This window comes from Chlamydotis macqueenii, chromosome 3 (assembly GCF_036417535.1).
Source record: "Chlamydotis macqueenii isolate bChlMac1 chromosome 3, bChlMac1.mat, whole genome shotgun sequence".
In the NCBI taxonomy this organism is placed as follows: Eukaryota; Metazoa; Chordata; class Aves; order Otidiformes; family Otididae; genus Chlamydotis; species Chlamydotis macqueenii.
This window is the reverse complement of record NC_141558.1, coordinates 122573439-122601157: the sequence shown is the minus strand read 5'-3', so window position 1 is coordinate 122601157 and position 27719 is coordinate 122573439.

Sequence of the window (27719 nt, the reverse complement as noted above, 5' to 3'; positions counted from 1 at the left end):
AAGAACATCACAAATCTCTTTGAAGGCTAGTTGCTCTTAAATTTCTCAAGTGGCATATTGAGGAGCTCTATGAGCAGCTGGCGAAGGTGGCCACCTACCTGAGGCTGTGGAAGGGAATATGAACTTGGGCCTTTCTAATGTAGACAAACTGAGGCAAAACACAGCCTTCCACTGGGCTGCCTTGGTGATGGTGTTTTGGAGTCATCCAGGTCAGGGCCAGGGTAGGCAAGGAAAACTAAGGGCTACTCATATCAGAAAAGAGACAGTCCACACTGACATAAAGGGAGGAAAACAGTAAACTCTAAAGCTAGACACTGCTAAATCCCAGTGAGATCCAAAGCAAGAAACTCTCTGCTAAAGGCTGTCTGCCGAAAAAGTTTAATATTCCCAAAAGTCATTACAACTCTCTAGATCTTCTGCTTCACCCTTACTCTCCCAGACATTTAAGTCAGTACTGAATGGAGCCATGCAAAGAGAAACTCAACCCCTCCCATTCTCTTGCATTTCATGTCCAAACCAGGAGGCAGGAGCAGCCGATGGAGCAGATGGTGCTACCAGCAGTGGGGATCCTGATGACCCAGAAGAGCCCGCTGGAGCCCAAGTTTGTGCAATGACAGAGGGACGGATGCCAGCACTGGCCCTGGATATTTTCATTATTCTGTGCTAGAGCAACAAATTCATTTTCCATAAAGCACTAACTAGGCCAATTTTTAATCTGGCTTGCAGCACTGAAAACAACCTGCAAAAAACAGGTGGCAGTCTCCTTTCATGCGAGCCAAGAGAGAGATAAAAATAGACTCGAATTGCTATTGAAAATATGGTAAAATAATCCTTTTCCATCTGCTAAAACAAACCGTGTGAGTGAAGTGAATGAACAGGTCTCCACTATCAGACACTAAGAGCTAGGCATTGCTGCTCATTAATTAATATTAACGTGACAGCCATTGATTGCCTATATCTCTTGCACACTTTTATCAAAGCCGAGAGCTGAGCGTGCACCTTGTATATCACTCACAAACCCTGCTGGCACGCCGCCCATTCCTTCCTAAACGTTTACAGCCACGTTCGCTCGCCGAAGATCGTCCCTGGTGCGAGCGCACTGTAGCAAAGGCCTTTCCTCTCCTGCCGTGTCAGTATTCTCCATTCAGCCCATGGCCTGCAGACATAATTATTAAACCCACAATGCTGTCTGCCCCGCTTTGAAGTCGGCCACAGATGATGAATTCAAGATGCAAAACCCAGGTCATTTAGAAAAAGGGTTTTTACAAAGAAAAGGATGTCCTTCCAGAAAGATTAGATCTGAAGGCCCTGATTAACACATCTCCACTGCTGTTATGACAGCATAGCGCTGATCACCCACACTGACGTTCTGCTGGCCAGGCCGATCCCGAAGGAAGGATCCTCAGCACCATCTAATTATCACAAGACTTCAGCCTATTGCTCAAGAGGGTTGCTTCTGTGGGTAGACTGCTAAAAATACCCCACGTACCCAGTCATGGAAACGTAGACTTCCCCTCAATCCAAACACAACCAGTTTAACCAAACCAGAATGTGACCTGTCCCATCCAGGAAGGAGGAAGAGCAGTTTCTGTTTAAACAAGGAAAAAAAACAATATAGGCCAAATCCTTGTCTCATTTATGGTCATGTAAATCTAGAATAACTGAATAAATATAACTGGAGTTAAAGCTTTTATAAACAGGTATAAATCAGATCGGAAGCAGCTTAAACACATGCAAGTTTTTAAGATTCTTTGGCAACTTTTCAACCCCAGTTACTGGTTAGATGCCCAGTCAGCCTGAACCCAGCCTTTCAGCTGCCCGTTATTTATGTGACCGTTCACAAAACTGAGTAGTCACCCAACAGGACACGTTTAACCTGCATTTGCACAACACCAAGCAGATCTGTAAGCTGAAAGGCTGGCAGAAATCTGAGAGTGTACATCTGAGGGACAGCAGCGCAATAAAGCATTAAATAGTGCCAATTAAAAAAAAATAATTCAAGATGTCCATCTCAGGAAATTATTATTTTCATTTCAAATCGAAATTAAATGTCCAGAGCTTTTCCCTCAGACAATCAAAAGTTCAGAACTTTTTTTTTCAGTCTGAAATGTTGAAACATTTTGACTGAAAAATAAACACTTTGACATTTCTAAGTCAGAATGTATACATATGGTTTGTCAACAAAATTAGGTTTGGAAGCGCAGAGGAAGAGGTTTTTATGTGAGGTTTATCTTGTATTTCCTGCTTTTTGAAGAAATACTGCAATCATGTCCAGGTCAAAAAGTTAAGAGGTGCTCCAAAACATTAACAATGAATTGCTTGCTCTCCTTTAATCTCAGATCAGTTTTGATTTCGGTTTGGATTATCCCTGATTTTATTCAAGCTAATTCATCCACTTTTCCAGTCGCATACTCAGATACAGAGATCTGCACCACTGAATGTTTTTATGTGCAATCCAGGATTAGAAGGGCAGGAAAACACAGAAATAACTAGAAGTTTTATTTTGCACCTTCTAAGGGTGGACACTGGATCCCATTTCAGATTTCTCTTCTGTGTTTAGCCCAGCTGGACAGAGCTGAGAAACTTCAACATCAAATATGTTTAGAGCTGTGTGAATTCCTTCCAGCTATTACTTTTCTTGTGTGTAAAAAGACTCAGCACTCTCATAGCACCCGAATGACAGTCCTGCTACCAAAGTGACTAGGATAGAAAAGGATTTGAATGAATAAACTACTGCCAGTTCAATTTTTTTAATTTTTTTTTTTTTTTAACTGCAATGCAGAGAACAGCTGCCTTCCAGGGACCAAGGCATAAGAGTTCAGGCCATAGAATATTTTAAAACCATGCGCTAAACTTGGAATGGTGAGAAGAATTAAATTTATCTTGCTTTTATTTCAAATTCCTGTATCCATGCACCTTCTTGATTCTGGCAAGAAGTTGAAACGCCCAGAATAATTCTCTTTTCTCAATATTTCTGGCTCGCCTTCAAGCAAGGTAGCTGGAAAGACTGGAATCAGACAAACCATTTCCATCTATTCTTACATCTTACTAGTGAAATCCTACGGGAGTTACATAAACTGTCAAAATGTTTGTGCAACAAGTGTCGATCTGAAAAATAGGGCACTTATTTTGTGACTCTGGAAGAATTTACTCAGAGAATACTATTTTTTATATATACGTTTGTATATATGTATGTGTGTGTGTATATATATATAATCCCAGTATGCAACTAAGACTCTTTACCATACACCTACCACCGCCTACCGTGTGCTTTATGGTAATATATTAAATGTATATAATTCATCGGTCCTTTAGAAATGGTGTCTTATCTTAAAAGATTTGCAAGCACTCACAAGAAAAAGAATAAAAAAGTTGATACCTTGTCTAGAGTGTTAAAGAAAAGGCCTGGAAAACATTGCAATAAATATGGAAGATAGAGCATCAGTTAATGAAGTTTAATAGTCAATTCTCAGGGTTTTTATGCTGATTTAATTTAAATTCATTGCTCAGTCTAAAAATTGTATCTACAGCTGAAAAAGTACATGCATGTGGTTTTTCAAAAAACCTAGAACTTCATTACTGGTGTTCTGTGTTACTCATACTTATGGTGATCAAGTAGTTATTTCCAAAATTGTTTCAAGAAAATAATCCAGCTTCCTGCAAGAATTATCTTTTTGACACAAACTGTCATGCATTAGAGTCTGTATCACACTATATGTATCCATTGATGTTCCTGATTTCTTTCTGAAACCGAGATTACATTCTTGATATAAAAAATGAGGTATATAAAGTAAGGTAAATGTAATGTGCATGAGTAGGAATATTCCCACTGGAAAAAGCATCTTATTAATAACGAATATTAAGATATATAGATATTGAACCTTATTAAATGAGATCAGAAACATCACCAGCCTACCAAGGGTTAACTTTCAGATAAAATTCAATGTGCTTCTAGATTTCTATCCACAACAAAATATTATGCACTTTAGAGAGAAATATTTAAGTAACATATGTTATTAACCATAGTGTTCTACTTCTTAAAAACACAAACAGCATTCCTAGTCATGATTGTTGTATCGCCCTGTGCATCCAGACTAAAAAGTCTTGAGTCCCAAGGGATCAGCTGCTATTGAGCATCACATGTTAACATCCAGCAGAATGGCCAAGAAACAATGAAGACGTGCAAAATCAGGATGCAAATTTGCAAATTTAAGCAGTTGTTATTCTTTTTTAACATAAATTTCAAACCATTAGATTCTCAATGTATTTTCTATTAAAAGAACACTTAAGACCCAAATGTTTGGTGTAACATTCAAGTATTTCACAATACATGCAGTCCAGATGTCTCTAATATTTGCCTTTTACAAAACCCTTGTAATATTTTACTCCTAAACCCATTTTAGTTGCAGGGATGTAACTTTTTCTTGATGGAAGGAGACAGTGTTGGAGGACAGGTGGCTAAGAAGTAGCATTTAACTTGTTGGATCAAGCCATCTCTTTTACTTCAAGGATTCATTGCTAAAGTAATAACAAATTGACTATATCAATACAATAGTAAGCTTCACACGGCACTAGCATTATCACTTTCAAAGTGTTTAACTTTTAAACTCCTCTGTAGCTCAGCACTATACCAACATCTAAGGGAATTTCAACTGTTGCATAAAACCAAAAAGAAGGATAAATTATTTTAGGGGAGAGGATACAGCATCTCGTATCTTTGAAGCTTTTGGTACAGAAATAGCTGTGGGAAGCACAAATGAATGCAACAGATCAATAAAATATTTATAATCTCTTAATTTGGCTGAGTGAATCCAAAAGACTAACTCAATAAGTTTAGGACTTCAGGGAGTATATGTGTTGAATATATAATGGAAGGTCTTCAAGTAAAACAGTAGATTGCACTGATCTAGATGGCTTCTGCACTTCAACTTGCCTAATCTCACCTGTATTCCCCTCTGAGTTTGGCCCTTGGAATGGCATCTACTACACTGTGTTTTATATTCTTAGAGAAACAAGATGAACGAGCCCTACTAGAACTGTCTGAGAGGCTTAGCCGCAGGTCACTGACAATCCCAAACATCTGGATGAGTGGAACAGCCTAACAGATTCCCAGAAAATGAGCAAGCTCTGCTACGGAAACCTATGTATTACCTTCAAATTATGGCAAGGAATACTAATCTGGATCATGCCAAAAAGCTGAAGTTCCATCATAACCAGGGAACATCAGTGTTACCTGTAGCATCACACACTCCAGAGCCAGGAATACAACAAAGATCTGAACTGTGGGCCCCTGTAAAAGGTTCAAATTGTCCTACCGTGTGAGAGATACATGCCATCGCACCGTTTTCCCCATAGCTTGTCTCTGCCTCCTCACACCATCCACATGTTGGTAAGAAAGGAGAGGAAGAGCCTACCTGCAAGGGAAGAGGTGGTGTAGAGTAAGAAGATCCAGGAGATGGATCTTTTCTGTTTCCACCTGTGCAATCTCCAGAAGATGCTCACAGCGGCAGTCAGGGCCCTGAATCTGAAAACTGCACCACTGTAATCTTCCAAAGCTCAATCTACCATCCCGTATCCTCATCCTAGTTGGAAGTGCCCTGACTTCATTTTCCCACAGATAGGAGAAATGAAATTTTACGTCATATAAATCTAGGAGTCCTTTGCTAAGCAGATGGATGGCCAACTTCCTGGTCTCTTCAGTAAGCAATATAGGAAATTATACTGTAATTCAGAAAGGTTTGAAATAAAATGGGTTTTGGCAGTGCTTAGACTTGGGCTAATATCACAGCAGTTATTTCTGTCAGCTTCAGAGTACTGTGCTATGGCCAATTAATGGAAAAAAAAAAAAAGATGAGATTCCATCAAATGCTCTGGGATTTTCTCTTTTAATGTTCAGGCTAGATTAAGGAAAGACCTTGCCCAAGCCTATATAACCCTGTAACGCTACTGCCTGTTATTTCCAATTGTTGTTACCGCAGAGCTGGCTTCACTGCTATTGTTAAAGGTCAGTCAATGTTTCCACTATAAACCTTCTTTATTGCCAATTTCACATAAATGTGTGATTTTAATTTACTCTGGACTGAAACACAATTTTTCTTGACCTGGAAACGGATGCATTTTGTTCTGTTCTTTAAATCTCTATGCTCATTTCATTATTAAACTGGGACATCTTCAAAAAAGGTGATCTCTAGCTCACATCCTTATTTAAAAGATTTTAAGGGTAGATGACCCCATTTGGATAACTGACTCCTCCACAACACCAACCAGTGGTTTCCTGATTTAGTCCCAAAGCAATACTGGCAGCTCATTGCATGTTATCTGAGAAAGTAGGGTTATCAAGCCTCATTATTCAATAGTGGGTGGGTCACTTGAAAAATGAAAATCTGAAGGGAAGGTATTATTACTTGGAACAATTTCAGTTTCAAAACAAAAAGCTGTATTTCAAAATGGGCTGTGCACACAACCAGCATGTTAGACACAGTGCAATCCCTAGGGCAGATTACAAAAATGATTTTTGCCATTGGGCAGGAAACAAAAAAGCACTAGAATCAAAATCCTGTATTCTCCAAACTTCTCCGGAAATTAAGCACTCCATGGGACATCTCCAGGGCAGCTGAGCGTCCCTTTAAAATGAATAATCACCAAGGAATTGTTTGTAAAGTCCCCTCATTATACACCCACACACACCTCCTTTCCCACTGAAGCAATAGCTCTCCGCTGTCTATCTTTTGCTTCCCTCTATTGGGAAGAGGCCTCCTCGGCAGGCAGGAGAAGCAAAGTGCCATCCAATGCCCCAGCACCAACAGCTCTGGTGGGTTATTCACCACTCTGCCTTAGCTGGTGTAGATAGGACATGCGCAGCACCCTGGTCCTCCCTGGGACCAAAGCCTCTTGTTCTCCCTTTCCCCTCGTGGGAGGAAGGATCAGGGGAGCCTTTTCTTCCTCCAGAAAGCAGTTACAATCAAAGAAGAGGAGGCCCACCAGAAAATAGTGTTTTGATGTTACATAAATTTCAGTGAGGTGTACAAGAAAGGACAGTGGGAATATCTAAGAATTTGAAAATAGCTTTGCATTACATGTTATAGTCTAAAAAACTGTCACAATTTTTAAAAGGAAAAATCAAAATATCTCCTGATCAATCATGTTTTTATCCTCAGAGAATAATTTGGTGGAAATTAACCAATTTGTGAGGCTTCACTCTGAACAAAGCAAAATTCTTTTTTAACAATTGTGTTCTTTGCCCATCCCTATTTTCAGCTTTAAGTCTCTACACACGCATACATCTGCGCACACACACAACCGTACACCTGGTGCTCCATTAGGATTGACTTGGCACGACCCCAAGAACAGTGGATTTTGAAGCCAACACCCATTTCTCATGCAGAGGACAATCCCACACCGAGGGCTATGCTTTCAAACTTTCTAAAGACACGAGGCAACTGCAGAACTCAGTTCTATGAGAACGATCGAGGTGTAAATTTGAGACTGTTACGACTATCTTGATGGAGATCTAATGAAATCCTTACTGCATCAGAAGGATTGGGTTTTGGTTTACCTTAGCCCGTCTGGAGGAGGTTAAGCTGAAGCAAGAGTCCTTGTGTAAGTTTTAGAGACAGAATGGCCACACAAGGAGTTATGCTATCGGACTGTGCGGTTCACCAAGGTGAAAATTGCCTGTGTCTTTCCAGAGCAGTTAAAAATAACTTAACATTTTCACACGCCTCAGATCTAAGGATCAGAAACCTGATACTTCAAAACAAAGACCAATGAGTTGACGTCTCACAGGCTTCCACGAGCTGGCACCAGAACCGCAGTTCAGGGGCTCCTAAACCTTAATACATCATGCAAGCATGCAGATCCCCATTTTGTCTATAATTACAGCTCTTCAGCTTTGCACTCCACATTGGCTAGATGCAAGCTAGTCTAATCTGGGAGCTGGCAAATCGCATCCATGCAGTGCCATGCTTAAACTAAAATATCTCATCTCTCAGCAGGGATTTGCTCGGATTGCAGGCAACATTAACACAGTGACATCATGTACAAATAAGACTGGAACAAGTTCAAATGATGGGTTGAGCTCATTCACACCTGCCAGCATCAATTCATGTAGCCATGCCTTCCTGTCGTAATTAATTAGTATTTTATAGGTCTGACACCAAAGAGATGAAGGCTCATCAGGCAGCTTTACAGTACAGTCAGCCATCATGAAATAACCTGAGGAGGATACAACTGCATATGAAGAAACAGGACCATCAGTAGTGCAGGTTTGTGTGTCTCCACTTTCATCAGCGGAGACAGCAGGGATGAGGCACCTCGTGGAGTGTGGGAAGGACGAGCAAAGGAAATCACACTGCAAGAAATTTGCTGGAGAAAATCTTTCAAACCAGTGCAACCAAATGTCAAAAGGCCCACACAGGGTACCCTCACGGAGAATGAGGTCTTCAACCTCCTAAAACATCCTAACAAAACAAGCTTAAACAAAGCCAACCAGATTTAACTATAAGCTGTAGGTTAATTATATTGCGTAACCTAACAGATTGACAATCAGCTACAGAAGAACAAAGGATGCGTTGGGAACTTTTCGAGTCCTATGCCATGTTTCTCTCCTACTTCCAGCTCAAACTTTCAGTGTCATACCACCACAGAAACACAGGAGAAGACAGATGGTCCATGTGACATGAGCTGAGGTAGTGTTACTGCCTCAGCTGAGCAGAAGTCTTTCTGTGCAAGTGCTGAGTGACTGATACCACTTTCCCTTTTGCTTTCCTGTCCATCCACTAAGGCCCTAACACTGTGTTAGCAATTCTTTTCAAATTGCAATAGGCTGTGCTTTTTTTTTCCCACTCATATCACCTTTTTTTTTTTTCTTTCAGATGGAAACTATCTGGAAATAAACCCTTCAGTAAAAAGAGAAACCAGCAACTCGTGGAATGAGTTCAGGATGGCTTGGGACGAATAGACCCAGAGAGCATACGTTACTTTTCTTGCATTAGTCCACTTTTTTCCAAACATGTTTTTATATAACATGACAGGTTATCACTTCTTGCCTTTGGCTACAGATGGGTAGGACTGCAAACAATCAAATGCAAATCAAGAACAGTCTACAGCAGACACACTATTGTATTGTCATGGCATCACTCCTACTCACTCGATTAGTCAAAGCACTCCCTTTGGTTGGGTTATTTGGATGGAGTAGCTGGGTGGAGACGGAGCCTGTGGGTGGATGGCTGTTTTCCAGCAGAGTAAACACTCCTCGGGGGGACATCCCTTACGACAAGGAATTCCTCATGACATCATGGGCTGCTTGACGCTGGAGTGATGTGCTGGAGTTGGAATTGCTCCCATTGTGTTTTATAACATAGCCAAAATAGGATGAGTAAATCCTACAAGAATAATCAATTTAGAGGTGTGGCTGTACTTATACCAGAATTTTCCATCATTTCTAGATAGCAAGATGTGTTTCAGAAAGGCAGCTTCTAACCTCAAGAAAAGCCAGATGCACATATTGACTATGATTAGCAGAGCTTTTTGTTTTGATCCTATGTACAAAATGCCCAGAGAAGTTGTGGATGCCTCATGCCTGGAAGCATTCAAGACCAGCTTGGATAGGGCTTTGAACAACCTGGTCTAGTGGAAGGAAGTTGGAATGAGATGATCTTTAAGGTTCCTTCCAATTCAAAACATTCTATGAAACACCAAGTAAAAAAAAAATATTTTCTCTTTCAAGATCAATTAAAAGAAATCACCTTCACACAACCTCATAAAATAATCTAATAGTCATTTAAGAACGGATCAAGTAGTTTTAAAACTTTAAGTCAACCATGCTATAGATTTAAATCTGTCTTGGTATCTACAAAAGGGCTGTCATTTTCTTACTGGGAAAAAAAAAAAAAGGAATGGTACACTTGGTCTAGACGAATTAAGGAACTGTTTGTCCCATCTAATTCATAAGAAACTCAATAGATATTTACTCAATTGCTTCATTTTTGAAAAATATTCACACAGTGCACAGATTGGCTGGTATCATCATCAACATAGGACATCTCATCAAAATGTAACACGTTCTATAAATCATATAGCGGGCAGCACCTTTGGGATGAGCAATATTGGTTTTCTCAGTTTTTGGTTAACTGAGCACAGCAATCCCTGGTCCAGACTACCAAACACTGCAGTACAAGGCAGACCGGGTTGTGGATACACGATCTTCTCTCACTCCTGGGCAGAGGTTTAGGGCAGGAGTTTTCACTCCAGTTTTATGTGGTTTACTTGGCTCAGGACAACTGACAAGAGTGATTCTTACAGACTTTCGTTGTTTTGGTGAAAACATTTGTGAAAGGACAGATGAGTATGGCTACACATATCCTGGGCTACAAAATAATATTTTGGCATGATATTATGAGAACAACGTGATGAGAACGGATGAGCTACAGTACACAGGACTCAATATTTAAAAAAAAAAAACATCAAACCAACCAAACCACCACCTTGCCTCAAATCTTTTGTCTTCTAGGAAGGATGCAATCAAGGAAGAGCACACAGCTTCAGTGAGATATCATAACCTGGTATTAGGAAACTAAAATTCCCAGGTAAAACTGAGCTAATATTCCAAGTAAAATATTGTGTAGCAATGGTAATTCTGTGATAAACTTTCCTGTAATTGAGAGAAATATGAATGCATGTACTGCAGTCACATCTCTGCCTAGGATCTGCTCTACAAGATACTTCGAGTTAGAGGAAGAAAAGGTTTCCTCCTTCTGCAGAAGAAAAGAGTTTCCGTTAATAAGCAAAATCACAAAACATAATTATCAATATTACTCAATGACTGAAATCCTTTTTTGTAATGAATTAACAGGTTCCCTAGAAGATGAATCTCTACTGCGGTTCTCATGAGAGCTCACGCTCAGGATTTCTCCCTAAGGCACGAGTGAAGCACCTCTGACCCCTGCTGTCCTCCACGTCCTGGGACACTGTCCTCCCACATCCCAGGCTGTATCATACCCCTCCTTGATATCATGCTACTCAAACACACCCTCGTCAGCCCTAACCCACCTTTCACATTATTTTAAATGTTTTGCACTGAGGAACATGTGCACATTCTTCCAAATATTTGTAAGAGCCTACAGGGGCCCAGAGGAGATGCAGACCCCATGGCGTGCAACGGGAATGCAGCCAGCCCACTTGAGAAGAAACTCGCCCTAAGCAGTGCTTGTTCTTAGATTAGCTGCAAACAAGAGGGATATCTTGATATCTGAAAAGCACATCTTTTGAGAGGTACACCTAACAGGAATGTTTTCCCAAGCGGCTCCCAGGTGCACCTAGGTTAGCAGTGATATTAGAGAGAAGGCAGAAAACTCTGGCATGGGAGAGAGGTAACACCGCCTGCTAAATACCCCTCTTAATCCCTGACACTTAAGAGATTCGTTTAACCCTACAGCATGACATTTTCCATTCATGACAGCATATGTTCTTCATTTGGGTTATTCCTATTATTCCTATTGGTGTACAGTGTTGTATTTTCTCCAACGGGAGCTCTACAGCCGACGAAAGCGGCACAGGCGATGAGAAATTTTAAACAATCCAGCCCCATTTCTCACTCTAAGGCAATCAGCTTATTTCCCTGCCATTTTTTTTCAGCCTGCTATATCATGCTCTGCTCTCCAAGGCACGCTATGGCTAAGACTCACCTACACACTGTGTCGCTGGCATCTTAAATCACCGTTCTGGCTCCGGGGTAGCTATAGGAGTATCAGCATGTACCGACTATCCCTCATTAAAATTCAGCTGCGCTGGAGCAGAGGAATTGTGCAACCCCATTCTTCTTGCTGCGTGGTTGCAGGCATTCACATAATCTTATTATGATTTTTGGGTGGTTCGCATGCATATTTACGCCTTAATTTTCTGTGCTGTAGGTTCAAAGAAGAGTGTGTGAAATAAAATTACAAGGCTCTCAGTACTGGGAAAAGGTTAAAAGTCTCCCAGAAAAAAGACAAAGTGATCTGACAGCACCACAGTGTAGAATTAATACTAGAGCATGTGCTGCTTAAGAAAAAAAAAATTCAATTGTCTCTGGGAAAATTTGTATTTTTGGTTTTGAAGAAAGGGTTGCCTCTGAAAAGCTTCACCTTAAATCAAGGTTCTTATATTTTAAGCACGATACACATTCAAGGCCAGGTAGGATGAGGCTCTGAGCAACCTGATCTGGTTGGAGATGTCCCTGCTGCTTGCAGGGGGGTTGGACTAGATGACCTTTGAAGGTCCCTTCCAACCCAAACCATTCTATGATTCTATGATTCTCTATCAAAGTGATGTCTTGGAGCCTTTTTCACAGACCAGATACCCATTGCATTAGCCACTCAATAAATACAAAATAAAACTGCAGTGCCTACCTTGACACGCACCGCATTTCATCACGCTAGAGGAGATGACAGGGACCTACACTGTATACACCAGCCCTCAAACATCAGTAATCCAGAAGAGCATATTGGCAAAGCTAACTAAATTTGAAGGAAATACGAGGCCCATTTTCCCATAAGCAATTTTGCATTAAGGGACCCAGCAGAAAGAGGTGAAGGGAAAACACTTCCCTGTTGGTTGTGAAATCCTTCTCCGAAAGGATTGACACTGACAAACTCAACACATTTGAAACTTTGCATAATGCTTACAAAATAACACAGATGAGCAAGCCTTGGAAGATTACAAGAAAGTGTGCCTGTTCTTGTTTCTCAGAAAAAAATGCTTTCATCGCACAAATACAGTTGAGGGAGAGAGAAAAGGAAAAGGAAGGACTCAAACAAAGCCTGATCTGACAGGTAAAAAGATCCCTCCATACCTAGTTGCACTGAGTTAAAAGGCTGACAACATCACCATTACCAACTGGCTAAGACAACTGCAACAACGAAGAAGGTTTGGATTTGGATCCTCAACATTATTAGTCGTCTTCCCCCTTCAGAAAATGTGGCCATGGTATCTTGAGGTTTCACAACACGGACTGACTTGTCCCTTCCTCCGCTGTTTTCTGATGGATCTCAAATGAAATGGGCATGCCCCAGTATGCACAGGAGGAAGATGTCCTGAGCTCTTCCCACTTTATCCTTTTTATAACACTTCTCTATTATAGAATCATAGAATGGTCAGGGTTGGAAGGGACCTTCAAAGGTCATCTAGCCCAACCCCCCTGCAAGGAGCAGGGACATCTCCAACCAGATCAGGTTGCTCACAGCTCCGTCCAACCTGGCCTTGAACGTTTCCAGGGATGGGGCATCAACCACCTCTCTGGGCAACCTGTTCTCTTTATTATTTATATGTGCTTTTATTTACACAAATATATTTACATTTCTATTCATATATATTTTATGAATAAAATGCATGTAGGGATTTAATGGCACAGACAGGAGAGGAGCCTAGAAATCCCAATCTTTCTCAACCACAAGACTTCGTTCACTCCAGCCATTGGTTTCTCTCCGAGGACCTCCAACAGAGGCAACAGCTGAAGACAACTGCAGTGGTTTTCTTTGGAACATGAAAACGAGGAATTCGGTGGACACCAATGCTAGTGGGATTCTGGACAGTGGGTTATACATCTGCCAGGAGGAATCACCAGTTTAGAAGGATATCTCGGCCTTTTTTTTCTTTTTTTTTTTTCCACATCATTTCCCAACTTATAAAAGAAGAGCAGTCCATCAGATAAAGTGGGCAGAGCAGAGGAATATTTAAGTCAAGTAAAAGATACTATGCATCAACAGCACGGCGGATGGTAGTAGGAAAGATCTAGCAGGAGGCTTGGCCCCAGCTCTGGGAAGTAGGGCAGCCCCACTTCACGCTCCCATCCCTCTCACGCACACCTCACATGGCTTCTTTCCTGCTCCCCCTTCCACCTTCTCCTTTTTGGTAACATGGGAGAAATAAAGAGCAGCAGCAGCCATGAAGTTTCTCCTTTTTTGTGGTTTAATGCTAAAGTGTGTGATCTCAGGCAAATTAAAAATATACTCTTTTTTTTTTTTTTTTTTTTTAGTTGCAAGTTGGCAGATACAGCTTAAATGAGGCTGTTGCAGTGGAAGTGAAAGAGACAGTCTGAAAGGGGTGGCTAGCACAGATGACTTAAACAGAAAACCTTGTGTTTACTGGTCCAGGATCAAGCAAACCTTGTTGGCCTAAATGCTTTCCTATATATATTAACCTACTTCATTACACAAAGTCCTTAACCATAGAGTAAGTGAAACATTACCGATGGGAAATCCATAAAAGTTGGAACTCACAGAGTGGAATGTTTTGATTTATTTTTGCCTCCCCTCTCTTAGGAGTAAGTCAAAGAGTAAACAATATTTTACCTTTCCTTGAATTAATTATTTGTAAGCTTTTCCCCATCAGACTTCCCACTCGGGGCAGAATAACATACCTACCCTCACGAAAAAAAAAAAAAAAAACTCTTTAAATTCCAGAGGAAACATCTTAGCACCTTTTGCCTGGCCCAAAGAAAATAGTCCATAACCCAGTAAAATCTTTATTAAGAATAATGGGCAAGGAAATGGCTAGAAAAGTAGTTTCTGAAAATCCAACAGCAGAACAAAACAGGAAAATGTCTGGGTTTCGCATCTGTATTTTACAAACACCCACTTTCTAGTCAACCGTCTGCTTTCTCACCATATGAATTTTGGGCTTTACTTCATCACACTGATTGAACTTTTTGGGTTTCAGTGGCTGCTTTCAGGAAGAAAAATCTGGAGGTTGTTTTCCGATAGAGTACGACAAAGATGCTCTACATTCATCCAGAAACTCCAAAAAAAAAAATCACTATTGAGGGAAACGGCAACTCATTCATTAGTTCTAGCACTTCTGAAAATTTTGAGGCTTTTCTACATCATTTAAATTTGTGCAAAGGATATTTTCACCTGTGTTCATATCGCACAAAAAAAAAAAATTATCTCCTATCTTTTTTATACAGAGGAAAGTGTACATATAAGCCTTGGCTTAATATAGTAATCCTTTTGTACAAGGACTTTAGAATCTAAACTCGGAATCTAAACTCTAAAATTGGAAGGATTTCAGCACAGCTAAAAGATATCAGAGATTTTTTTGTTTGTTTCAGAATGTTTAAAATGGACACAATTTCTCTTTTGTAATTTCTCAGTACAGCTTTCTTAAATGAAAACATTTGAGAGTATGTGCCTTTTATTTGAAACGTCATGCATTTTTTATCATGCTTAGTTAAAAAGTGTTTTTTAAAGACAATTAAAAAAAAATCCAGTACCAACAGTTATTTTTTTTCTGAAATGTTTAGAGTTCATTAAGATATTTTTCCAAAGAAAACTGCCAATCATTTTCTTTCACATTCTACAAAATCTAGATCAGAGAAGTGCTGTTAGCGGGATGTGTAATCCAGCAGACAGGACACGTAGAGCTCCTGGCTGGAGGTCGAAGCTCATCTTGTTCAAGTAGGAAATATTTTTCTTTTTTTTTTTTTTTTTTTTTTTACCAAATGACAGTTACTTCTCCTGGGTGTTGTAATTCTATCATCACTTGGACTCTGAAATCAAGATTGGATGCCTTTCTAAAAGATGCGCTCATGGCTCAGTCGCAGATTAATGTCATAGATAGTTCATGTACTTAGTAGGGAATAATATAAAAACAGCAAGGTCAAATTCTTCGGCTTGTTTTACACCGCAGGTCAAAGCGGACAATTGTATTGGCCCCTGAGGAATTTTGAATTCACTGCCATCATCAACAACAGTAATAATTAATGTATGCCTGTATTCTTTGATTTAAATCCTGCTTGCAAGCAGTGAAGGAGAGCATGAATATTGTCAGAGCTATGGGCTATTTGAATCCTCAGTCACTTCACAAGCGAAATTTTAGGAATTCTCCTGGCTCCCATCCTTTACCACAGTGCAAAGCAACTAACTTCAGTGTCAGTACTGTAGATAAAGAGTTTCTTTTTAACAGATATCAGGGATCTACTGGCTATTTTACAACAGCAGGGAAATATGGTTTTTTTTCAGCTCCATCTGCCAGGTTAGGTTGAGATAGTCAGCAGTCTTTGGAAGAATGAAGATCACCCACCTCACAGGTCACCAGGGTAGGGATATCAGAGACAGGCACAAAAGCTAAGCTTCCATATGTGGATGTTTCTAACCACATACAATTCCAGCCAGCTCTCCACTGTGAACTAAAGTACAGGGTGGAGGCCCCCCAATATAAGGGGTACAAGCAGGAATCAGTCCTGATAAATAATACAACTGTATCACAAAGCGGTCCTGAAAACTGGCTTAACTGCTGGAAGACAGAACTATAAGCTTGTGCTGCACAAAACCAGCTCACAACACTATTCCAGGTGGATAAATCGCCTCAATTGCCCTTAGCTTGGGAATAAATACACCTACAGGCTTGTGTTAACCACTGAAGGAGCTTGTTGCCTAGTACTAGGATGAGTAAGGCATTGGCTGTGATTTATTGCTATCCTCCTCTAGAGAGGATGAAGATTTTTGAATAGTGGGTGATAGGTGCTGAATCTTGTCTTTTTTCCTTGGATTGATTTTGGTTTTCCCACATGGAAAAGGTGGCTCAGTCACAAGATCCTAGAGAGTCACTGTTTTAGCCTGGCAACACATGAGTTAGCACATTGCCCTGCTGTGGAAGGCTGTACGAATAACTGGGATCATACTAAAACTGCATACAAAATCATGCCTATCATCCAGATTTCTTCAAAAGCTGATTGAGGAGACAGCTGAGGGCTTTGCAATATCACCATCTTTCTCAAGCCAACATCCCTAGCACCGAGCTGAAGGCAAGAGTGTTCCCCGTGGATATCAAAGATGATAAATATGTGCATCTTGCTTTGCATATTTCCTGTTTTGGATTTAAAGAAAGAATAAAAACCTCGCCAAGCCATTGCCCCATAAAATTTGTTGGCCACAAGCGCTGTTTAGCAGGAAATACACCAAGTAACCTGCAGTTATAGAAAAGCCTAGCTCCTGCCCCATGTCTCCTCTAATGCTACATGCTACCTGCCGGCAGTCTTCAAAAAAAGTGGCTCAGAAACTCTCTATAGTCTTTCCTGACCACAAATGTTCTGACCAAATCTGTCTCCTAAAGTAAAGCCTGGTTCTTGATAAAACAAACTCTTTTGCAGTGTTGTAGTTTAGCCTCAGTTGGGGCCAGACTACGCAGTCTCTCTCTCACTCCTCCCACCCTCCAAGAGAATAGGGGGAGATAATACAGGAAAAAGACTCAACGTTTGAGATAAGGACAGGGAGAAATCCTTAAAGTTACCGTTATGGGCAAAACAGACTTGACTTGGGGAAAACCATTTGTTTTCTAAAACCAAAGCAGGATAACGAGACAGAGAACAAGATAACCTCCCCCCACCCCTTCCTCTTCCCGGGCTTAACATTATCTCTACCACCTTACCCCCCCGAGCAGCACAGGGGGAAAGGGGGAAAAGGGGTTACCGTCAGTCCATCACACATCGCTTTACACCACTCCTTCCTCCTCAGGGGAAGAACTCCTCACATTCCTCCCCTGCTTCATCGTGGGGTCCCTCCCACGGGCCACAGTCCTTCGTGGAACTGCTCCGGTGTGGGTCATCTCTTCCACGGGGTGCAGTCTCTCCAGAACAGCTGCCCCAACAGGCCCTCCATGGGCCACAGCCTCCTTCAGGCATCCACCTCCCCCGGCATGGGGTCCTTCACGGGCTGCAGGTGGATCTCTGCCCCTCCGTGGACCTCCATGGGCTGCTGGGGGACAACCTGCTCCACCATGGTCATCACCACGGGCTGCAGGGGAATCTTGGCCAGGAGCCGCATTACTCCTCCCCCTCCTTCTGAACTGACCTTGGTGTCTGCAGCCATTCCTCTCACAAGAAATTATTCACAACAGGCAGGCAGATGCCTCATAGGTTCTCTTCACATCGCATCTCCTCTCCACTTCTTGCAGCCGGGCTGGGTTGAGTCGGGCCCAGTCAGCCGCCCGGCAGGAGGCCAGAGGGTGAGGCCTGCAAGGCCCACAAGGCTCGCGCCTCCCTCTCTCTGCCCCTGCTCAGCATCTTTGCATCTTCTCTCTTTTTTGGGGTTTTTTTTTTGTTTGCTTGTTTTTGTTTTTCTTTTTGGTTTTTTTGGTTTTTTTTTTCTGTTTTCACCTTCTTAAATACGTTATCGCAGGGGCGTTATCACGGGACATTCTGCTACCAATTTGCTTGGCCTTGGCCAGCAGCGGGTCCACCCTAGGCCCGGCCGAGTCCACTGAAAAAGGGGAAACTTCTAGCAGTTTCCTACAAAAGGTACCACCGCAGCCCCCCCCCCTCCCCCCCACTAAACAAAACCAGAACATGCAGCAACATGACTTTCTCTAGAGAAAAAAAAAACCACCAAAGAGCACCTTACTTTTGGTAGTTTGGTCTAGAATTTGTGGGAGTTCTTTAAAATCTGAGGGATTTTTGCTTGGCTTTTTTTTGTCAATTGAAAGTCTTCCTTTTTCTAGTAATGACAGCGAAAAGGTCAGACTGGGATTGTCAGAATCGTATCTGAGTTTACTGTTCTTTTTTTCCCTAAGAGCAAAAACATGGAAACAAATGTCCTTGGAGTTTGGAATTTTGGAAGTTTTGGTTCTTTTCAGAGTTTCTGGGATTTTTTGAAATTGCAAACAGGACCAAAAAGTAACAAATTGAGTGGCAAGGCAAGAAGTAGAGAGGAAGAGAGCAAAAAAGCCAATAAAAACTTTCAAACTCCTTCAGTTCTGGTTGCTGGGAACAGCGGCAGACAAGTGCCTTTCAGAGCAAGTGCACATCTCCAAGGTGCTCCCGACAGCTCCACCCCACCTGTGTCCCCTCTCATCCCTGCCAGCCCTTGGCTTCCCTCCCCAATGAAAGTGGCCAGCTCTTCCCTGTCCATGTTCCACCTTTCAGGAAAGCACCTTTTTTTTTTTTTTTTTTTAAGTGAAACTCACCCTTTAAAATCCAGTTTCATCACATTAAAAACTGCTTGCGTACACATGGACATGCTTTCTCACTCACATACAAGCCCTGAAACCAGTGGAATAGCCCAGAGTCCTCTGATGTTCATTTTTAACCATATCAACTGTGAGATCTCTCCTTCATTCACAACAGCTTTTGAACCTCTTAATTTCAGGACTAAATTCACAAAGAGTTCCAGAAGGGTAAATCCTCTTGGCTCTGGAGAAACAACTAAGAGCTACACACATTTTTTTGGCAATACAGAAGTCAGTCTAATGGCCAGCTGCAGTTCTGAATCTGCCATTTGAGGGGAGGATAAAGACTTGGGTGTTGTTTAGTCTGGAGGAGAGGAAACTGAAGAATGAATGTGACAAAGAGTCTTCCAACACGTAGGGACTTTTAAGAGAGGAATGATTGATTGTTCTTCATAGTCAGCAGGAGAGGAAAGAGGAGGAATTAGCATAAGCTCTAGCAAAGACAACTTAGGTCAGATATTAGAAAAACATTTCAGCTGCAGTGGTGAAATACTGGAATAGGCAACCTAAGAGTGTGGAATCTCCTTCACTGAAGTTATGCAGACAGAGTTTAGGTAAATACCACTTGAACAGGCAACCCAGAAATGTGGAATTTCCTTCACCAGAGTTTTAAAGAAAATGTTAAGACAAACGTCTGGTAGGCATGGCTTAGCTACACTTGATCTCGTTTCGTCCAACTCAACGACCTCCAAGGTTCCTTCCAGCTCTCCATTTACATGACTCTGATTTATAGGGCAGTGGTAAATATTCGTACGATGAGTACACACACACACCTCACTGCATGAGGCATTGCACACACACACACTGCAAAGGAGCCCCAAGGAGCTAAATAGAGGTAGCCATTAAAAAAAATCAAATGGAAAACAAAACCGAAGAATCTCTCAAGTCTTTGTGCATATAACAAATTAGCAGCAGAAAGACAGGTATCATCTCTGTCACCCAGCCTTTGGGTCATTTCCCATCAGCTGCTGTAACAGATCATCCCTCATCAAAAACTATATCAGAGCCCTGTTATCTTCTTCCTCTCATTTTCTCTTTGCTTAATGAAAGGAAGAATAGCTACTTGATGGCTAGAGTGCAATCAGTTGCACGCTGCTCAGCACGGCTGAAGTTGTATATTTGTATTTTAATATTTTTTTCTATTACAGACCTCCCTGCGCTACCATAAAAAACACAGCCTCTAATCCCCTATTAACTGTATTTAGCAAACCTCAAGTGTTTCCTCCATTTGCAATCTGGCTGGGCTTCAGCCCTGAAGCAAATTTCAGGTGGCTGTGGTCTAAACATTAACTCTGGTCTGGAGCGATTTGAATTACAAACCAAACAGACTGTAAATGGAATCCTAAAGTGCAGTCAGAGCTCAGTCTGGGAACCTGGCTTTGTTCTCCTGAGCCTGCAAACTTACTCTCACTCTCCTCCTCAGGCAGTCAAAAAATGGGTTGTTATTCACAGAGAGGAAGCGCAGGTGTTACATTAAAGGACTGCAAAGGGAGCCATTTGGTACCAACAATATAGATTTATTACTCATAAATGTTTAAAATTTCCTTGTGTTTTGTGATTAAAAACACATCATACTTTGATTTCCTAACCACCTCCTGTGTTTTGCTTCCAAATTTTTGACAGCCAGTTAACTATGAAGTTTTGAACTTATTTGCCAAAATCTACTGCACATGCATTTTCTGTGTCGCAGCTACGAAAAGTATTCGGCCACAAATAAACCCCATTCCTAAAACTGCAACGGTTCAGACACGATGCATGCTTTAATTATTCTCATCCTCCAACAACACAGAAGCATCATCTGTTACGCAGGAGGCAAAGCGCTTCTATCCTCATAAAAAAAGCAAGGACCAAAATTTAAGCCCGTGTTAGTACTTCAATCGCGCTGAAGACTCAGAGGAAACCTTTGGGAAGTGGAAAAGGCATGTGATTTTATCCGCAGCTGGCATTTTGTAGACTGCTTTTATAGGATGCAAGAGGTGATCAGCTAGACCTTTAAATAACTAGACCCAAGAAAAGTTCTGAATAACAAACTAGAGTTATAATTACACGCAACAAATCAGCTATTGTGCTGAATTTGCAAGAAGGAAGCTGCTTATGTGATAAAATATGGTTGGGCACATTAGATGATCAATCACTGAATGTCTAGGACTCAGGAATGCATCACAATAATTATGATAGTTACTAGTTTTATACTGCGGGCTGAAATCAATGGGACTTTTCATGTACTGGAAATCAGGCACATGCTTCCATAGCTTCCTGAAGCAGAGACTGATGTCAAGAAAAGGATAAGCGTGTGCTGATGTAAACAGGTGGACAACGTTCTCAAGTACTGTCATGGACAAGGGGTAGCATGAATTTACTAGCAGGCCCGAGGTGTCTTTGAAGCATTTGTTCTATTAGAGGCTTATGTTACACACTAGTCATTCTGTCTTTTTATAGCACAGGAAATATTTTCTGCAGAAAATAGGGAAGAATATAATAGTCCTCTTTGAAGGATCCTCCTCTCTTCCCATCTCTGCTCTAATATTATACCCATATGCCGACTGCTTTTGGACAACCATTTGTTTTTTCAAAGGCATCCTGCAGCATTTAAGTAACTCTGCATCTGAAAGTTGCTAACCTTGAGGGATTTTCCACAGCTGCACGAGGCATGACTTAGAGAGATTGCTCCACAGATACTGCTCGTGGCCAAAGTCAACAGAAAATAGTTTGACCTCTTTCAAGATACACAGAGGTAAAATGAAGCCTGTGTTCTCAAGTAATCCACATGGTAAGCACATCTAATAAATAAATAAATCCTATTTGAACTACTTTGTTCGATTAGCTTCCTCATATGAAGCACGGGACTAGCTTACTCTTGTGGGCTTGAGACCAGAGCTTTCACCCAAAGCTTTGCTCCTTTGTGCCCTCAAAGCAACTACATTACTCTGCCACAATGGATAAGGCTTCTCAAAAATGGTTCTTCAATAAATTTAACTAAAGATAGGTTTTTATTTCACTATTTAAGATAAGACTTGTGTAAACTAAATGTTTAAGTCCTTACTCAAGCTTACTTCCCAATGTAGGGGAAGGACCACATATGAGAGTGTGGTCAGACATCACACAGGAGGGATGCAAGTATTTATGAATATTTGTGTTCCAAGCACTTCTTTCCCTCAATAATCTTAATACCCTTTTCTTGTTTGCTGTGAGCTGGCATTAGGATGTTGTATTTGTGGGAATACACATTAAACACCTTTTTCCACCTTTTCCATATGTGACTAAGGTATGTGTACATAAACCAATTACTGGTTATTTGCTGTTTATTATTTGCTGCTTCTTCTATGTCAGATGCTTAAAGCTGATGTTGCATGGGTGGAAATACCATGCTATAAAATCGGATCACATGCCATGTGCTACATATTACTCTTTCTGTCTCAAAACACTACCCAAGAGTAAAGTAAGTGCTTGCAGCATTTCAGAGTCAGCAAACCAAGTTGCAGAAGTTCTGTGTCTTCAAGCAGCTGGATGACAGGGTAGAGAACATCCTCCTGCCTCCCAGCTTAGCACGCGCAGTAAGGTACAGGCTTGTCACATCTCCAACCTGTCTTGGTGAAGAACCCACAGGGCAGGCCTTGGATTTAACCTAACTTACTCTTGGTAAAACCAATAGGAAAGCTCGGGGAAGTGAAGCTGAACACACCTGAAAACCCCCTCTTCTCAGCACACAAGAAATGGTCAACGTTGGTGAAAAATCCACATGTGGCTTCTCCTCCACTTGAGAAAACATTCTGCAACAGATAAGTTGGTCTGTTCAACTGCATTAACTACCTCCAGTAAGAACTGCATAGAGGCTATAGCCCAAAAGGAAATTTTATATTTTCACACATGAAAACAGAGATTAAAAAAAAAAAAATAAGATGACTATTCTATACTCTGGTTTCTGTACCTCAGTGGTGAAGGTTTTCTTAGGCAGCCAAGCTGAACGCCCTTGCATGCTACCCTGCATAGGGGCAGCTGAGACTCAGGGCATTTGGACAGGCCACATGGAGAACATCAGATCTGCTGGAAAATTATGTCAGGTCTCCTGCAGAGCTGTGCAATGTGGCACCACGAAAACAAAAGGTGCGAGGACATTTCCATGTCCCTGGTAAGGACTAAGTACAACACAGCTCTGTACTTTCACTAAGACCTTGGCCTGGCTGCATCTTTGACCTCCTTCTCAAAGGCCATAGCTGCAACCTCTCTGGTCTGTGCTCTGTAAGCCAAAATTGTTTCAGAAACAGAAAACATAGTTCAAAGTGATGCTGTCAGACACAGCAATGCTTATTTTCACATGTTTAGTCCCAGCAAGTACGGCTCAGATGCAATCTACATTGTGAGTGAACAATAAACAAATAGTGGGCAGCTTGATTAATATCTACTTATGTCAATCATACTTCTTTTCGCCATTCTTCTCGATGGCCCCTGTGGTTACTGGTACGAGCACATTCACCACCTCCATACTGAATTCCACCACCAAGGAGCTGTGAACACAGTGGAAACACTTTTGTGCGTGCTGCCCGGTGTTTCTGTTTCAGGCTGGCTTTCCTGTTGTACAATCAAGATGTAGGGCGATATTCAGAGGCATAACACTGCTTTTTTTTTTCCTCCCTCCCTGTGCTTTCTGTGTTACAATTAATCTAATTTCTAGTGACCTGGCAAGAGAATGCTTTCCATGTAATTTGGCAGCGACATGTTGATGCGAAGCATTAGCTTCTACATGCCAAGAACTGGATTTTCTCAGCTTGGCTGCAGGTGCTAACAACAGGATGCAACGCGACCACCAACACCAAAGACTCAACAGTGAGGTCTATTTTCAAACCATGGAAATAACAAGTTAAAATAGAGTTTTCATCCTAGATTATTCCAGTTGTTTTACGTCTTGGCATCACAACTAATCTCTAGACCCATGCTGATTTTGCTATAATTCAACATGTTTTATAATTATTTCATAATCCATTATCCAGGTACAATTATTTTTAGATGTGTCCTGGATGTGGATGAGGACAACTTTCAGTGAGAGGCCCCAGCTGCAACCAGAAACTCAGGATACCAGGCACAGGATAAGATACAGCCCTTCCTCCAGCACCAGTACAGGGACTTGGGGAGATTGCCTCTCTGCCCTCCACGTTGTGTTTCTAAAACATCATAAACTTATTACCCGACTATCAAATGACAACAAAATCTCAGCCCAGACTTTAAATTTCATTTCATTTGCTTGATGAATTAAAGTATTAAAAAATATTTGCTGGGAACATGTTCCCTAAATGCTTAATTCTTCATTCTTGGGGCGTGCACTTGAGAGGTTGTGTTCCATACTCAGGTCCGAACATAATAGGCTCCAAAACAGATTTCTTTCTACAACTGTGCAAAGCTTAGGGATTTCAGGTCACAGCAGGCTGCACAAATATTTCCTTCAGTCTCAGTCCACAGGGCTTTTGAATCCCCAAATTCTCTTCCCATTTCAGATTCAAACAAGTACTGAAACTAATAAAAAGCCCTCAGTCATATAGAAGTAAAACTAGCAAAGCTGAATTTTGCATCATTTACCTACACCACCACTACAGGACAGCCTCAGGTTCACCTAAATATCTCTGGGAATCTTAACAAAGAAGGCAACACATTTGGTCAGTTTAATGTTCAGGATAAAGATGAATATTTGGGCAGGCTTTACCTATCTTGGATTCCACTGTCATCATTTTTACAACATTCTTGTGTCATTTTTTCTTTGAACTTGAAGACAAGAACTCAACTAGACCTGAAGTACTTTTAGTGAGATAGACCAATAGACTTCTAAAATACAGTTTTATTTAACATTCATCATAATTATGGGCTACCTGCATTAAAAAAAAGTTATCGTGGAGAAAACACCCACATATTTTCATATCTGTGTTTTCCTCATATAAAAACATCAGCCTCCAGGTACAGTAACCATGAACCTGGAGAAATAACAAGGCCCACTGGAGAAAAGTGAGAAAAGGGGGAATAGATGAAGACGCAAATTAACTGCAATTTTCCTCCATACACACTTCTCCACTCCTCAGCTACCCAAAATAGCTGAGCTGATGCAGGCTGTCAGCTAACGGCAGTGCTGTATAATACGCAAGACCACTGAATTAAAGGAATAACCCAGTCCCAGAGGCTTCTCCCATAGTGACAGCACCACCGGTTTCGGCACAGCATCAGCACATACTGTGGTTCAGCATAAATTCCATTGTCAATTTATTGTAGTCAATATTGCCTACCTTTGACCTTTTTTTTTTTCGTAAAGAAAACACACCTTTAGGGAGGAAAAAGGAAAATGCAAAACAGCTATGAACATAATAGGCTCCTTAAATTCTTCTCCTGTCCCTTCCATTTTCCTTGCACCCTCCTTTCCAGCCACATAATACGTCCAAATTACTGCACAGGTGTCTACTTAGATCTAGTCAGAATTTCCAACTGACAGGTCTTATTTTCCAGCTGGAAAATCCTTCTAGTCTCAGTTATTTTTTTTTTCAAGAAAAACATAAACTCTATTGGGAAATTAAAACAAAATTGGTTATGATCAACTGGCTGTTCAGTGGAAAAACATAAAAGACTTAGTGGAACAGGCATGGAGCTCTGGAAAGAGATAACACTGGAGCCATTCAGATACGAATAGCCTTGACGGGAGCTCTGCAGACTGCCCCAGTTCCCTCCACAGCTGCAGTTCAAGTTGCCTTTTATTAATGGCTTTGACTGCCTGCACCTGAGATTTTGCCATAGACTGTATTGGCATGCTTCTGCCCTCCAGGAACGCAGTACGGTTCCCACCAAAACTGGTGGAAAGACTGCTTTTAAAGTGCTTTGCAACAGCACACAAAGCTCTGCAAAGATACGCATGGAAGCACTTCCAAAATGGGCACCAAGACTGGAGGAGCAAGGTAGAGCTTCAGCCTCCTCATCACACACGGAGCTTTGCAAAGGGACCTGCTAGCTACGGAACAGCCTTGATCGTTGACTGGAGGAGAAGCTGAACATGAGCCACAGGTAGAGTTTGGGCTAGCAAAGGACAACACTTCAGCATGGCAAGGAAGAGCAGCCACACAGAAGTTGTATTATTGCCCCAAAATACACAATTTCATCTTTATGATCTTCACTTGTCAGTTAGGGCTCAGCTCCAAACCAGGTTGCTTGGGTTAGGTACAGAAGATATGAACTGCTCATGAAAACCTCTCCCTCTTCAAGCTGAAGTCCCTGGCAGCCTTTACATGCATTTCTACAGACTGGTGTCAATCCCACAGAGAGTCTTCTTGTCCTAGGAAGACTTTAGCAAAAAATAGGTGATGCTCGTCTTACGAGTAAGGTGAAAAAAAAAGTCAACATACCCAAGCCCAATCTCTCATTTTCAGTCTTAATTTTGATTGCAAAGATATTTCCTGATCAATTATTTTCTACAAGGGCCCTCCACAGCACATTCACTTTCCACAGTGCTACAACTTGTTTATTTAGCGTTGTGGCCTCTTATTTTTAATCAGCATCGCTAGGCTAGTGTAGTCTGCAGCACAGGGACAACTCTCTTGGCAAAGTGATCTGCTCTCCCTCACAGGAAACAGCAATTTCTGAAAAAATACTTTCAGGTGGAATAACTGAGCCTAGACCAAGGGAAGTGTCTGTTATCTGTAGCATAAAAAGAGTACAATATTTGTTTATGAACAAGACCTAACATTTTACTTCCTTTTTCATTAAAAACAAGAAAATAGGTCTTTTTTTTTTTTAATGGTTACTTAGTTGACTTCAGTCCTTCAATTAAAGACTACAAATTGTTTTCAAGAAGTGAACTTGGCAGGTTTTACAGGATGTTGCCATCTGGGCAACAGACTTAGGGCTTTGTGTATTTACCATATTATGAAGAATTAAAATCGGCCTCGGTGTTGTAGCCACCCTGCTGCAAAAACAGAAAACGTGACCAGCATGGCGGGAGGGGTGCGTGGAAGAAAAGTAGTGCTTTGGATTTAAAAGGTTTTGGCACCACTTTCAAGGTCTGTGACAAATTTATAAAATTTGTTTTATTAACCGCATTAACGGTGTTGCTGAGTGACCTAGTGATTTATTTAGGTCCTCTCCAACAAATTTTCAAAGGTAAGTTCAGCTATGAAATACAATAAAACCTCGATAAATAAATTACTTGTGTCAGAAATGGGGGAGGAAGCAAGGAAGCTGTCATGGAACAGGTGCTGATGTTTAAAAAAATAAGATTAATTGCTACAAAACATTACCAAATAGAAAAGGAACCTTTAATTCATCTGGAAACTGGGCACACAAAACCTTGTGGAATGAGCACCATGACCTAACAATTAAAATAATAATAATTCTGTGATTCCAAGTGAACATTTATAGAATAGGATACAATAACTGCAGCACAGGGACTCTTAAAACTCTTTAAGAGACCACCCTGATGCCCAGAAGTACAAAAAGGCTGATGAATGGATCGCATGCTCAGCTCAGGAAAAGGACTTTACAATTAAACCACACCCATCAAAAAAATCAGTATTCCAACCATCACTTTTTCTACAGTACATATATTCTGGGAAAGTTTAGGAACAATGAGATTTGTGCTTCAGAAAAAAACACAGAAGTATTTTGGAAAACTCTCACTTCCAAATATTTCCATATTGCATTCAGCATTCTCTTGTGCTAAGAATGTCAATAAAATTCTAAATGTATTTTAATGCTGTAACAAGGAGATAAAACTTCTT